General features: G+C 36.8%; 2 protein-coding genes across 5 annotated transcripts in view; both read right to left on the bottom strand.

Annotated features, from left to right (window-relative positions):
- Positions 1-350, bottom strand: part of LOC144975685 (S-crystallin 4-like) — a 32,278-nt gene extending 31,928 nt beyond the window's left edge. Inside the window, exon 1 of the mRNA XM_078919876.1 lies at positions 110-350. The gene's annotated coding sequence lies outside the window, so the exon portion shown is untranslated. The remainder of the gene's footprint in view (positions 1-109) is intronic.
- A 13,927-nt stretch (positions 351-14,277) lies between these two features.
- LOC144975002 (uncharacterized) overlaps positions 14,278-15,000 on the bottom strand; it is a 39,918-nt gene continuing 39,195 nt past the window's right edge. For all 4 annotated transcript variants that reach the window (XM_078918641.1, XM_078918644.1, XM_078918642.1 and 1 more), the window contains one exon: positions 14,278-15,000. This exon is cut by the window's right edge and continues 251 nt beyond it. The gene's annotated coding sequence lies outside the window, so the exon portion shown is untranslated.

Below are 15,000 nucleotides of genomic sequence, written 5' to 3'. Positions count from 1 at the left end.
AGGTATATTAATTTAAAATGTTTGTCAATTTTTGTAGATTTTATATCATCAACAGTACAAACCGTAATGGAATAGAAAGAGGCATAAATGACAAAAAATTAATACTTACACACTATGAAATCGAATGTTAACTAGAAATCTCCTGCTTTGAAAATATTGAAGTGCTTTTTGACCAGGTTTAATGTACAATGCTAAGACTATTTAATTAGTATTACCCTCGACGTTACCGATACCACCACAATGTTTCAACTACATCGTCATAAATTTCCCAATGATATGCATCCCTTATTTTGCATAACTTTTATGGTACGTAAGAAAGTTACCAGATTCGTTGTCACAGCTTGAGGTGGTACCGGAATATTATTTCATTTAATGATTGGACAGAATCTACAAGATGTGTTGAAAAACAAAGAATGTAAAATATTCAAATAAAGAAAATTTATTTACATTGAACGTTTTGAGTTAAGAACCATTCTCCGTCAAACAAACAAACAAATTTTCCAGTTCACGGCTTCCAGTAGCTTATCACAACAGTCACGTAAGCCTACCACTCGCGATGTACGAGTCTTATGGAAAAGATTTGAAAAAAAAGAGCTGACGTTCCAAATATTCAAAATGTACTAAAACCAATAAATGAAAATAAGATTTTAAAGGCTTTTTGATTGAGCTCCTGATAAATGGATGTAGCAATTGCTTGACTTACTGTGTGCCAAAATTTCATGGCTTTAAATACACATGGGGGTAGCGTTTGGTCTTTGCTTCGTTCTCGAGGACACCAAGTTCGATTCCCTGCCGCACTGCTTAGCCTTGCGCAATTCGCCTCGCCCTAGCTCACATTGGTTTATTCCAAACTTCTCCTGGAACTATAGACCCTATAAGAAAAATGTCCCCGTGAGGATAAAATAAGGGGAATTTTCTCTGTGTTTATTGATAGGAGAAGATGAAACTTCATTATATTTGACATTTATAACGTGTGGGACACGACACCTTTCGTACTGTTTGGTAATCAATTATCATTTCACAAATAGCGGGCGTTGCTGGACGTAGGCTACTTCAGCTTTGAAGACGGCGCATTGATTAAAACTATCATCACAGTGATTCAGCCCAGCGGAATGGCATCAATTTTGAACTGAATAAAGGACCTTTCGATAAACATGTACTTCAGATAAAGCTCTCCTTCCTACATGATTGTCATATTGCAATAGGGTCAAATGCATGATTGCAGAACGCGTAGGCGGTCAACGTGCATTCCACTTTCATTATTTTCGTTTGTGCAAACTGCAAACCATGACGTAAATATAGTACTCAAGTATTCCATGGTGCAAACCAACCAAAATGCGCTTTGAAGTCGAATTAATTCAACATCTGCATTCTGACCGGTTAGCGTTCCCATACTTTTCATATGTGCGTGCAACGTACTCGTAAAGTTCATCACACACATTTTTAAAAAAATGAAATCAGAAAATAAAACAAAATTCCCTTTATTCATCCCCAAGGGGTAATTTGTCTATAAGGTCTATTCCAAGGGAGGACTGAGATATCCCCGGCGTCAGCTGTAGTAAAGCACCGCAAAGTACGCCAATGCGACGCGACTTACTCAAGGACATACGGCGAAGCGGGTGGTAGTCGATCTCGATACCATAGTGCTGAGTAAACGCTGCCTCACATGTTCTAAGTGGACTATACAATTGTGTTAAAATTATAAATATCTTTCTTTTTTTATGGTATGTTATTATTTTTCGTCATGAAAGTAAAAACACCTGGCCAAATTGATGAGCCTTTTCTTTTAACACCTACGTGCTAAGTGAGTGCATATGAATAAATGAATACTGGATTGCTGGAGAATAGCATTATTAGAAAGTGATAGGGCTCTTTATCATGAACCCTCGAGTGGTAGATTATATTAAAGACCATACCTACTACTAATTTGACCGCCAATTTTACTTAGAGCCGAAAGAGAACATAATAATTCCAAAATAAAACCATCTATCACCTAATCAAATCGTCTTTACTCATTAAAGTAAAAATTATATTGAGTTAAACCGCTCCACTTTTGAAAATTAAATATCTAGCTCAAAATAAATAAAAATTCCCAAACAACGAAGATGGAACGGTTGGAAAAAGAAAAAAAAAGTTCAAAATCAAGTTAGGCGTTGAATTCAGTTAAGTTTTGGTCCACGTTATTATTATTATTATTATTATTATTATTATTATTATTATTATTATTATTATTATTATTATTATTATTATTATTATTATTATTATACTTTCGATGCTAGATCGTCAATTTTTGGTTGACCCAGAGAAAAGATAAAAACAACTTTTTTCATAGTTTGGTTCTTTTTTGGAAATAACGTTATACCTAAACATGGCGAATGTTACGAAAAAGACCTTTTGGCACAGTCTATATATATATAGCTTCTCTCCGATCCTCCAACAACTCTCGGAAGAGCAGAAACTTAGTCTCAATATTAACAGTTGCCACAATGAAGAACTAAAACGAGAATGAAGAACACAGAGAAATCAAATGATGCATAAAATCAAAGCACAATCTATTGTAAATTATAAAATCAAAATCGACAACATGGCAATGAAAATAGAAATAGCCCGAGACAGCATGACAATATTCAAAGCTGTTAAAATCTTTAAACAGAAACAAAAACTCGTCCTATGATGACGAGGGTAAAGTCAATTATGATGACAAACAAATGGTTGAAAGTGTTAAAACATTATTTGAGAAAAAGTACAAAGGAGACCAACAGATAGAGTCATTCCAATACCCCGAATCAAGACTGGAAGAACCAATAACCGATCTTGAGGTTAGTGCAGCTATTTACCAACAAGACCCTGGGAACTGACACCATCAAAGCAGAGGAGCGAAATACCTGACTGAACCATACCTAGTTGTCATTGCTAATAAGTCTAATGGAATGTTCGAACCTAAAACACATCTTGATATCGGTTCCGGTAAACCAATTCTGTTGAATAAACCAAACAAGAAAAAAGGATCATTAGTAAATCTTAGACCAATTGTTCTTATTTCAACACTCAGAAAACTGCTCAGCGTAATAACACTCAACAGAATAAGATCAAAGGTGGAAGAATATCTGTCTCCGACATAGAGCGGATTCAGAAAAGATGGGAGTATCAGTGACATAATATGGGCTCAAGGGAGGTTGAAAGCCAAAACTAAAAAGTACAAAGAGGGCATTATACACATACATATATATATATATATATATATATATATATATATATATATATATATATACATATATGTGTGTGTGTGCGTGTGTGTGTGTGTGTGTGTGTGTGTGTGTGTGTGTGTGTGGAGTTGACATCCAAAGAGCCTTACAAAATCACCAACTGTACGTTAATATTGACAATACAGATGTAACATTACTGTCAAGGAAGAAAGATGGATGGAGAGCCACGAAAAAAGTAGGATCATGACTAGGATACAAGGAAGATGTAGAAAGAAAAAGTTTATCGACGGCTGCACTAAATAAATTATTACGTATTATGGATTAGACAAGATAAAATTAAAATAAACACTAAAATCAAAGTATACACAACACTTCTAAAATCCGTGCTTATATACAACTGCGAAACATGGGCACTGACTGGAACCGAAGAGCAAAGATTAAACAGATTCCATAGAAAACAACTGAAAAGAGTCCTGAATATACGATACCCCACAAAAATAAGCAATAAAACTGTATGAAAAATGCAATGAAAGACCCTTATCCATTCAAATCCTGGAGGCAAGATGGCGGCTTCTTGAGCATATACTCAGAAGAGATGAAAATATACCAGCTAATAAAGACATGAATACTTTTTTCACCCCATCTGGACACAAGAAATATCAAGGTAGACCACCCACGTCAATTCATACTGTCCTTAATAGAGACCTAAACGCCTTCAAAATAACAAAGAATTAAAATCAAAGGAAAACTTAGCATCCACAGCAAAAGACCGTGAACAGTGGAAGGACACAGATGATTAGAGAGGCAACCGAGTCGTCCCGATCGGATGATTAGGAAGTGAAAGGCCTTAAGTCATGTCATATTTCATATATATACAATACAATTCCCTTTATTCATCCCCATGGGGAAATTTGTCTTTAGGGTCTATTCCAAGGGAAGACTGGAATAACCCAGGCGTTAGCCGCAAAGTAAGCTAGGGTGAGGTGACTTGCTCAAGGCCACACAGCACGGCGGATGATCGAACTCGGCACCTTTCGGGTACGAAGCAAAGACCGTACCGCTGAGACACGCTACCCCTATATATATATATAATATATATATATATATATATATATATATATATATATGTGTGTGTGTGTGTGTGTGTGTGTGTGTATGTGTGTGTGTGTGTACATATATATATTTATCGGGTGCGAGAAAAAAATGAAGCCTGTAACCGCCGGACCATAACTGATGCAAAGTATGAAATGTCACCATAAAAAAAATCAATTTATTTATCTTTATGTACACAAAATTTCATAAGAAATTGTTAAGAAATAATTATTTGATGATTGTTTTAATAGATACACCTCAAATATGTCATATCGAAGGTTTTGACGTAATTCCCAAATTTTGATGTGACTGTCGATCCCCCATTTTGCTATATGACTGTGCGTAGCCTTTTCCCCCCAAAATCCAATTGATTTTCTTATGTCTTAGGTAATGATTCGAATCCATGAAATTTGAATTGATTCTTTTAGCTCTGATTTTGTGTAGAATTGTACGACTCTTATATATTTTTGACATCATATTATCCATATTGTCCATATTATGCTGTAGTCCATTTTAGGCTGTAAACTGAGTGTTTCAATTTCCTCTCCGGTTGGTGAATAATTAGTGCGTCATGGACGTTACCTGTGTATGTAAATTACTAACAACAAAACATATGAAACATGCCAGCAAAGAAAATCACGTGTAACCTAAAACGTTTATATTACTATTCAAACATTAATTTAGTGAGAACATCCAAAGGTGTTCTAAAAACAATAACAAAGAAACCGCGTGTGTTGTTTCATTTTGTTAGTAGTAGTAGGAAACTGAAAGAAAATTAAATTCCGAGATAACACGTTCCCATTCGATTCCTGTACGGTTTGGGAACTAAAACGAGTGAGTTGCACCGTGGCCTTCATAAACTCATAGCCCGACACTGACCGTAGCCATCGTTAACTTATAGCCTGACACTGACCAAAAAATTACGTCAAAAGACAAGTCTTTGGCCGCAAAGAAAACAAATCGTGAGTTGTATTCAATAGTTCGACCAATGAAATAACTTGTTTCCTTGAGCTCTACTAACGACTTCTCACTAGACGGTGCAAAAACCTTAATATGACGTCAAACTACGACTCGTATAAGTCCTAGTGGGTTCTATTATCAGGCTATGGCTACGCAATGACCAACAAATGACGTCAAAAGACAGTTTGTTTTTGTTTTTAAGGGTTTTACGGCGCTTGCAACACATTTAGGTTATATCAGCGCCAGTAAAAAGGAAGAAAATGGGATAGTAAAAAGTTCTAGAATTACAAATAAAGCACCGAAGAAAAAGTAAGACATAGGGGAATTGGGAACAAATAGGGATCAGATGTAGATCTATCACACTATCAAAGTACTTAGTTTGAGACCACCTATAAGTCTCATCCGGACACAAGCACAAAATCCAACAAAGAGGAATACACTCAAATGCTTACATTAAACATTAAAAATAACAAATATAATAATACATAACAGAGAGATGATTTACAAGGAAAAAAAGATCATCTCCCAAAACAATAATTTAAAAATTACGTGTGAAAGAAAGAAAGAGAGAGAGAGAGAGAGAGAGAGAGAGAGAGAGAGAGAGAGAGAGAGAGAGAGAGAGAGAGAGAGAGAAAATAAGTAGGAGTGAAATATCTGTTCAATCTTAGTTATCGTTTAACATTATAACAAGTGTAACTAAATGACAAATTGCCATATTTATGGACAATAAAGATCTATTATTATTATTATTATTATTATTATTAAGACGATGTATGATGATAATTATTCCGTCTCTTAATGCTGAAGGAGGCAATTGGAGGAAGCGCTGCGTCACGTGATCACTATTTAACTCCGAAAAAGCTACCCACAATAAGTGTGTAGTAATGATAATACACAACTAAAATAAGTACCCTATGAACTTATCCCGCGATAGATTACACACGTGTAATATATAGCACAATTTCATCGAAAAACAACAATAATACTCAATATAGAATTATGATTATATTAATAGTCAGGGCAAGAGAGGGAAGGGCAATTGACTCCTTCAGCATTAAGAGACGGAATAATTATCATCATAAATCGTCTTCCCAAGGTACGACTCGTATAATTTTTAAATTATTCCGTCTACTTTAATGCTGATAGGAGCCACTTGGAGATTTCAAAGCAGGGCAGGTTTTGAGGATAGTACTGAATTTGCAAAAGATTCCGAATGAGATTCAATGGGCTTTTTATAGAATCGAGCAAAGGTAGACTCCCTTTTCCATCCTGCCGTATTAAGTACATGCCATATATCTACACCCTTAGCCGCTGAAGAACAAGATGCTGATCGTGTGCTGTGTGCTTTAAATATGTTAGTATCCACTCCTGACTTGGTTAGGATAAGTCTAATCCAACGTGACAGTGTAGTTGGAGACTCCTAAGTGAGGGCTAAGGGTGCTAATAAACAATTTATTAGAAGATCGAAGTGGTCTAGTCCGTTTCAAGTATGCTCGTAGATATGTCATATCACAAATCCGCCTGTCCTCATTAAATGCATGGAGTGTAATAATTGTTTGAGGATTAGAAGGCGAGTTATGTTTAAGCAAATTACTAATATGGAATATAGCTTTACTATCATGAATAGACAAACAAGATGATTCAATATTCATGGCATGAAATGATTGGCACCTATGTCCCGTAACAAGAGCACATAGCATAAGAAGTTTGGCTCCTAACATAAAAAGGTTAAGATCACGAGCAGGGGAAAGTGACCTTAAATAATTTAACACAGTAGATATGTCCCAAACAGTAGTGTAACGGGCACGAGTGGGTCGAGAATGAAATACACCTTTCATGAATCTACACACTAGCGGATCCCGAACCGGTCTCGTTCAATGTTGACACTGCTGACCTCGCTGTATTGAGGGCACTGTATCCCAATCCAGATTGAAATAATATTGTCAAAAAAGCTATAGTAATCTGAACATTTTTACTCATAGGGTCCATCCCATCAGCATCACAAAACTGGATAAATTTCAGTAAGTAACTATTGTACTGTTCTGGGGTGTTACGACGCCAACTTTTCATAATTATTTTTAAGGCGTGCTTGGAAACTCCTTGTTTCCGAATTTTTGCCCTGATAAGAGACAAGCCATCAACTTTAGCTTTGGATGCAAAGGGTGCACACCTTCCCTGTCTGATGCCAATGTCAATAGGTATTTTGAGGCTTTTAAATAAACCGGATGCGCTATCAAAATTGTCATAAGTTTGGGGAACCAAGTCTGAGTTTGCCAAATTGGTGCTACACCAACGCTCGCGATACTTTGTCCTGTTGTATCTTTTGTAGAGCCCTGGGGATCATATTGAATGGTGGGAATAAATACACAAATCCAGCCCATAAATGATAAAAGGCATTAATGGCACAGGCAGATGGGTCAGGATATAACGACATATATTTGGGAATAAGAAAATTGGTTCTAGATGCAAAAAGATCAATTTCTGGATTTCACAAAGTTTATTGAACTCTAGTCGATTAAGCGACCACTCAGTATGAATAGATAATTTTCTACTATAATCATCAGCAGTGGTATTTTCCACTCCGGGAATATGACATGCTGAAATCCATATTCCCCTAGTTTTGCACCATAAAATTAACTCTCGTGTGATGTCATTGCATTTAACTGAATGGGTTCCCCCATGTTATTAATGTATGAAACAGCTGTCATATTATCTACTTCTACCCGAATGTGACAATTGGAAATATCTTTGCACAAAGATTGAAGTCCTAAATAAACTGCTTTTATTTCTAGAATGTTGATGTGATTCATCTGCTCTTCTTCTGTCCACATACCCTGTGTGGCAACATCATTCATAATTCAAATTGCTCCATAGCCATGATCTGAAGCATCAGTTCTCATCACAAAAGAAGGGTTATCTATATGTAATCGTTTCTTACTGTGGACGCCTTCAGACTTCCACCATTCTAATTCAATAAAAGATTGAACTGAAACTTTAATATTTCTATCAAAGCTATATACTTGTTGTTTGAGAGCCTCAATTTTTTACACTCAAGACTTCTATAGAATAAAGGTCCATACTCAACAGCAGGGAAAGAGGCGACTAAAATGCCGATAATCTTAGCTAAAAATCTAACTGAGATCGAAGAAGGAAGGTTCTCAATCATACAAATAATCTGATCTTTCTTTTTATCACTTAAAGTCACTGACATATCCAAGGAACTAAGTACAAGTAAGTGCTCCATTTCTTGAGATGGGATTAAGTTAGACTTATCTGATATTTCAAATCCTAACGAACGCACAATATTGGTCGTGTACTTCAAATTATGTTCGCATTCCTCATAAGAAGGGCCCTGAATCTAAAAATCATCAATATACAAACTGCATATAATTCCCTTAAGATGCAGATGAGCAACAATAGGTTTCATGATTTTAGTGAAGATTATAGGACTATCACGGTACCCCTGCGGAAGAACAAGGTATTGGTACAACGATTCATTATGAACAAATTTAAGAAATTTTGTAAAATCTGGGTGCATGGGCAAAGATTGGTATGCATTAGATAAATCTAGCGAAGCCATGAAACAGTTAGGTTCTATGAGTTGTAAACAAGAATTTTAAGTGTCCATTTTAAAATTGCGATAACGCACAAAGGAGTTGAGGTGTTTTACATTTAATATCGTTCGATACGTTTTCCTCTGCTCACCGGATATATTTTCCCTAAGGAAAACATTATTAACAAAATCACCCTCCTCCGGTGTACATTTCCGGATAACACCATCCCTTTCATATTGTATTATCATCTCCTGTAAAGCTATCTTTTCATCCTGTTTAAATTGGATAGTATGAGCTGGTTTCATTTGAACAGGAGGAGACAAAAAATCAATTACACATCTAGAAATACATTGTATAAGAAAAGGATCAGAGGTATACATTTTCCAAGTAGATTTAAATAATTTAGTTCTGCCCCCATTCAAATGGGTTACCTTATCCTTTAATTCCTCCTTTTGAAGGTGTGTTGCTTGTGGTGGTGTTTGTGGTTGTTCCACGTCCTTGTATTCCCCCAAAAGGTGTTTGTCCCCCCTCCTTGACCTTTCCGTGGTTGGCCTTTGCCTAAAAAAGGAAACCTTTTCTGGCCATGGGACGAGTACGGGGGAAATCTCCTTGTGGTTTTTGCCACTCGAATAGAGTCGTTCATCTCTTTAATTTTATCTTTAATGTTGCTCCCAAATAACTTGTCACTAACAGGACAGGAAGCGGTACAGAGAGCGTTGAGGTCATCTCTAATTTCACCGCGAAATGACTGTCTTCCTAAATATCCAAACTATGAGAGGCATTGGTGAGCAAAGCGACTCCATCCGAAATACTTCTTTGTTATGTCCTTTCACCATCTCCATAGCCCTGCAAACAGCAGTAATGCCTTTCATAAGAGAAACCTGCACTACCTGCAAGGATGCATCCCTAATTCTAGAGGCAGGGGATATCTGCTTAAAAACCTCCTCATTACATTGGATAACCTCTCTAGTCTAAAGCAATTGGCTGGCACTGGATATTTTTCAGTGGGAGCAGTAACCATATCCTTGGGCAGACCGTCACATAAAACCTGTGTAACACCAGTTGAAACATTCTCTGATGCCAGCACCTTCCCTTTCACTTGTGTCCTGCCTACCACATTCTCGAAATATGAGAATGCCTGCTCCATCATCCCTGCATCTCTACTACTGCCTGGCACCACATCAACTGACCGCGAAAGGTCAGCATTACATACATCTTTACTGCCTGATCGCGAAAGATCAGACTCAATGTCATCATTACATATTGGCCGCGAAAGGCCAATATTGACATTAGCATCTTCCTCCTCCATTTCATTAAAATGGTCAAAGGCCTCCTTCATTTGGCTCACCACTGGCACCAATCCCATCAACACACTGAGTTGTTGTTTTATTTCATTAAAGTCCAGTTCACTGCTACCAACGCTACTACTACCAGCACCTTAACTGCTCCCCTCCGTTTTCTGTCCTTTACCTTTCCCCTTCACACCTCTTACACTTCCTTTCCCAACACATTCCTTCTCGCTCGCCCCGTCCTTCACTTCACCACCTCCTTTCCCTTTCTTATCGTCCGCTCGATTGTTTCTTTCTCCATCACTGTCTCGGAACCAAAGATGGCGTTCATTGTAATTGTAAATAAAGGGGCCGAGATGGCAGGCGATAAATAGGCGTTAAACTATTGTTTAAAATTGCTTTTACGAATATATACAACTATCCAGATGAATGAATTCACAACATATAAATTTAACACAATTCCGTTTGAAAATATAGAATAATAATAATATAGAATTTAAATCAAATTGAAGTTGGTGGGCTCAAGTGATCAACGCTAAAGCAACGCTAAAAGTGATCACGTGACGCAGCGCTTCCTCCAAGTGGCTCTTATCAGCATTAAAGTAGACGGAATAACTATGTATTTGACTGTTTCCCTCCCAGCCAGGACTCCGACGAGGGCCAGGAAAAAACCAAGTAATCCCATTCCAAGACAAAGACAGAAACCATGGGAGGTCAGGATCCCCACCCAGGTCATTGGCCACAAAAGAAAACAAATTGTGGGTTGTATTCAACAGTTCAACCAACGGGATCAATTGTTTCCTTGACTACTACTTAGGACAAATCACTAGGCCTTTCACATATCTAAAGTTGACGTCAAAATATGGGTCTTAATGTCAGGCGAAAGGTTAAAGATGGCTACGGTTGCACTCGCTTTGCAATGATAATGTTTTAAGGGTTTTACGGCGCTTGCAACACATTTAGGTTATATCAGCGCCAGTAAAAAGGAAGAAAATGGGATAGTAAAAAGTTCTAGAATTACAATTAAAGCACCCAAGAGAAAAAAGACAAAGGGGAACTGAGAACAAATAGGGATCAGATGTAGATTCCAAGAGCATACCACCAATGTACTTAGTTTGAAGTCACCTACAAGTCTCATCCAGACAGAAGCACAAAATCCAACAAAGAGGAACACACTCAAATCCTTACATTATACATTCAGAATAAAAATAATAATACATAACAGAGAGATGACTTACAAGGAAAAAAATATCATCTCCCAAAACAATAACTGTGCATTTGACTGTTTCCCTCCCAGCTAGGATTCCGGCCAGTGCCAGGACAAAACCAAGTAATCCCATTGCGAGACAAAGACAGAAAGCATGTTGGAAAACAGATATAAGGGGATAGAAGATACAGTATGTACCTCCCTGCCCGCTATGGGACGTCAGGATCCCCACCCAGTTTGCAATGATAAAACAAGAGTAGACTGCCTGAGAGGAAAAGTCAAATGGAGGGCAAGACGAACCGAAGACGAAATTGAATGCACTCAGTTTACCGTCTTATTCAAGTCAGGACTCATTGAAGACCATTTAATCTTTAGAAATATATCAAACAAAATTTCTGGTCGTAATGAAAATTATGTAACATTGTTAAAAGGAAAACTTATTCCAGAAAATATCCCAAAATGCCATTTGGTTTTCAACGAGACGGTGTAAATTTCTAAGATAATTTACACTGCTAAAACAAAACGCAAGTTTGGAAACTTTCGATATCGTAATATTTATACGACTTTTGTAAAACCGGATTAACTTTAGGTATTTTTCACTTCGTGTACTTGGTTTAATTAGGGAAAAGGTTGGTGATGATAAAGGACATAAATGAGCGACACGTGTTATTTCCTGCTCATCTTTAATAACTTACTTCGACAAAATTTATGCCTTGATCCAGTTAGATAACTTGTCACCTGAATTTCAGTTTAACCAGTTATTATTATTAGTGTCCATTGGTTACAATAAAGTGTTAAGTAAATGTGCGGCTATGTGGTCTTGTGGTATGACACTGGCTTTCGGATCGGAAGGTCCTGGGTTCGAACCTCGCGCTCGGCGCATAGTTGAGTCCTTGGAAAAGGCTCTTTACTCACATTCTCTCATCGTACTCAGGTGTAAAATGAGTACCTGGCCGTTAACAGCGTTGTCTTTGTCCGGAAAATTGCAATATCGCCTAACAGGCAGCATGTCCCGTCCTACATGTTAAATGTTGCTGTTGACCAGGGACCCCTTGTAAAGTGCTTTGAGCACATTTAGTGGATATTGCACTATATAAAGGTCAATTTAATTTAAATAATACTACACTATGGAGAGAGAGTTTGCAAGGAAAAATCTTTCTGTCAATATTAGATATACGCTTTTAAATAGCTTTACAAGAGGTTCCAAGCCAACAGCGATATTTATGCAAGATGTGGCATGACACCTGTAGGGTACTCTTACAATTTTATTACAATATAGACAGTGTTACTGGACAGGTACTCATTTTACACCTGAGTGTGGTGAGAGCATGTGAATACTTTCATACATTAGAAAACTCAACATGCATCGCCCACAGTGGGACTTATTAAACCAGGGATATACTGATCCGAAGGCAAGTCATACAACAAGACCACAAAGATTCTAGGTAGGGCCAGATGAAACCAATAATTGATCTCATTGCAGATGCAGTACAAGAACACAGATAAATTTGGAGGGGGACAACAGATTGTGGGGAATAATAGATACAAGGACGGTGGGGACGGGACGGATATGTTTTTGTATTTGTATATACGAGTTTTACGGCGCTTGCAACACATTTATAACATCTCGGCGCCAGTAAAAAGGAAGAAAATCGGATAGTGAAAATATTCTAGATGTACAATTAAAAGGACTTGAGGAAAAAGTAAGACAAAGGGAGATGGTTCAAATAGAGAACAGATGTAGATTCCAAGAGCACACCATCAATGTTCTCCTAACCCAGACACCAGCACAAGATCCCACTAAGAAGGAATAAACTCAAATGCTTACATTATACATTCAAAATAACAAATATAACAATACATAACAGAGAGATGATTTACAAGGAAAAAAATTAATCTCCCAAAACAATAACTATGCATTTGACTGCTTCCGTCCCAGCCAAGCAGTACGGACAGGGCCAGGGCAAAACCAAGTAATCTCATTCCAAGACAAAGACAGAAAGCAAATTGGAAAACAGATATAAGGGGATAGAGGACACAGTAAGTGTCCATTAAGGGAGGCCTGGATCCCCACCCAGTGGACGGATATAAAACCAGCCAAGGGACATAACATTAACATTAATAAGCCACTGAATTTCAGGAGTCAAGTTCAGTTCATATCATTTATTAAAATAGATTATAATGCAGTCTTCAAAATATTTACATAAGAAACTATAATAAAGAATACCGTGTATATATAATATATATATATATATATATATATATATATATATATATATATATATATATATATATATATATATATAACTTCAATTAAACCAACAGATGAAAATACATATTTCAGATTGGACCCCTTTATCAAATAACAATTTTTGTTAGTTTACTTGCTTGTTATTAAAAATTATATGTGCTACACACGGTCTTGCTAACCTTTTATTTTAATTTCAACACCAGTAAAAAGGAAGATGATTGAAATGATTAATAGATCGTTGGTCTGAACAAGTGAGACAAAGTTGGACTTCAAACAGAAATAGATTCCAGAAGTAGGGAACAGAAGCAGATTCCAAGAACTAGGAACAGAAACAAATTCTGTTCGCAAAAAAGTAGAAACGGATTCCAAGTGCAATCAATCTTTGTTTCTTATGTCTAGTCTAAGACCACCTTAAAGTCTCACCCAGATACTGACAAAGGATCCTATCAAGAGTACACTCAAATGATTACAAAATTCATATTTAAAGAAAAATATACTATAGAAAGATCATTTACAGAGAAAAATACCATCGCTCATCTCTCACACACCCACAAAAAAAATGCATACATCCATTTGACTTCCTCCCTCGAGCAAAAGACTGTAGGCAGGGCCAATGTGAAACCGAAAGGCTTCATTACAGAATGGGGAAAACAAAAACCACGTGAATATGCTAAATTATGATGTAGGGGAATGCGAACGAACGCACGAACGGAAAGAAAAAGAAAGAGAGAGAGAGAGAGAGAGAGAGAGAGAGAGAGAGAGAGAGAGAGAGAGAGAGAGAGAGAGAGAGAGAGAGAGAGAGAGAGAGAGAGAGAGAGAAAGAGAGAAAGGGAGGGGGAGAGAGAGATCATCGGTGTAGATTTGTAGAATAGCCAATGTTCCTACACCCTTTTTAATGAGGATTATATTGTCAAAATATTTTTTTTAATGAATATGAGCTTCATTTTTCTTTCTTAATTCTTAGTTAAAACAGTATAGTGTTGTCATTCTATCCTTGGGTAAAATGAATGTAAAGTATACTGGAAAACTGGGGATAATATCCAAGTAAAACGAAGTAATATGTCACGATTTTGCCTGTAATGAAGAATCATATTGAAGGAAACAGAAAAACTCATTTTCAACCCCATCCAATTAGTTAATTATTAATACACTCTAGGACAGCATCAAGGATATGCAAACATTATGGCTTTATATATCATTATATACTGTAAATTACCATTTCATAAAATTTCAGGAATAATAGGTAACAAAGGAGACTTACAAAACCACAACAAAAACAAGAACAGCAACAACTAGTACTACAACAACAGCAACAACTCTAACAACGGCAACAACAACCACATCAGCATCAACAACAGGAACAAAAACATTATCAGCAAAGACACATTCGAAAGGAATACTTTTGAATTGATTTAAGTTGAATTTCAGACATTGAGATACA

This window comes from Berghia stephanieae, chromosome 6 (genome assembly GCF_034508935.2).
Source record: "Berghia stephanieae isolate SIO BIC M18660-M18661 chromosome 6, UCSD_Bste_1.3, whole genome shotgun sequence".
NCBI classification, from domain to species: Eukaryota; Metazoa; Mollusca; class Gastropoda; order Nudibranchia; family Aeolidiidae; genus Berghia; species Berghia stephanieae.
This window is presented reverse-complemented; position numbering and strand designations above follow the sequence as displayed.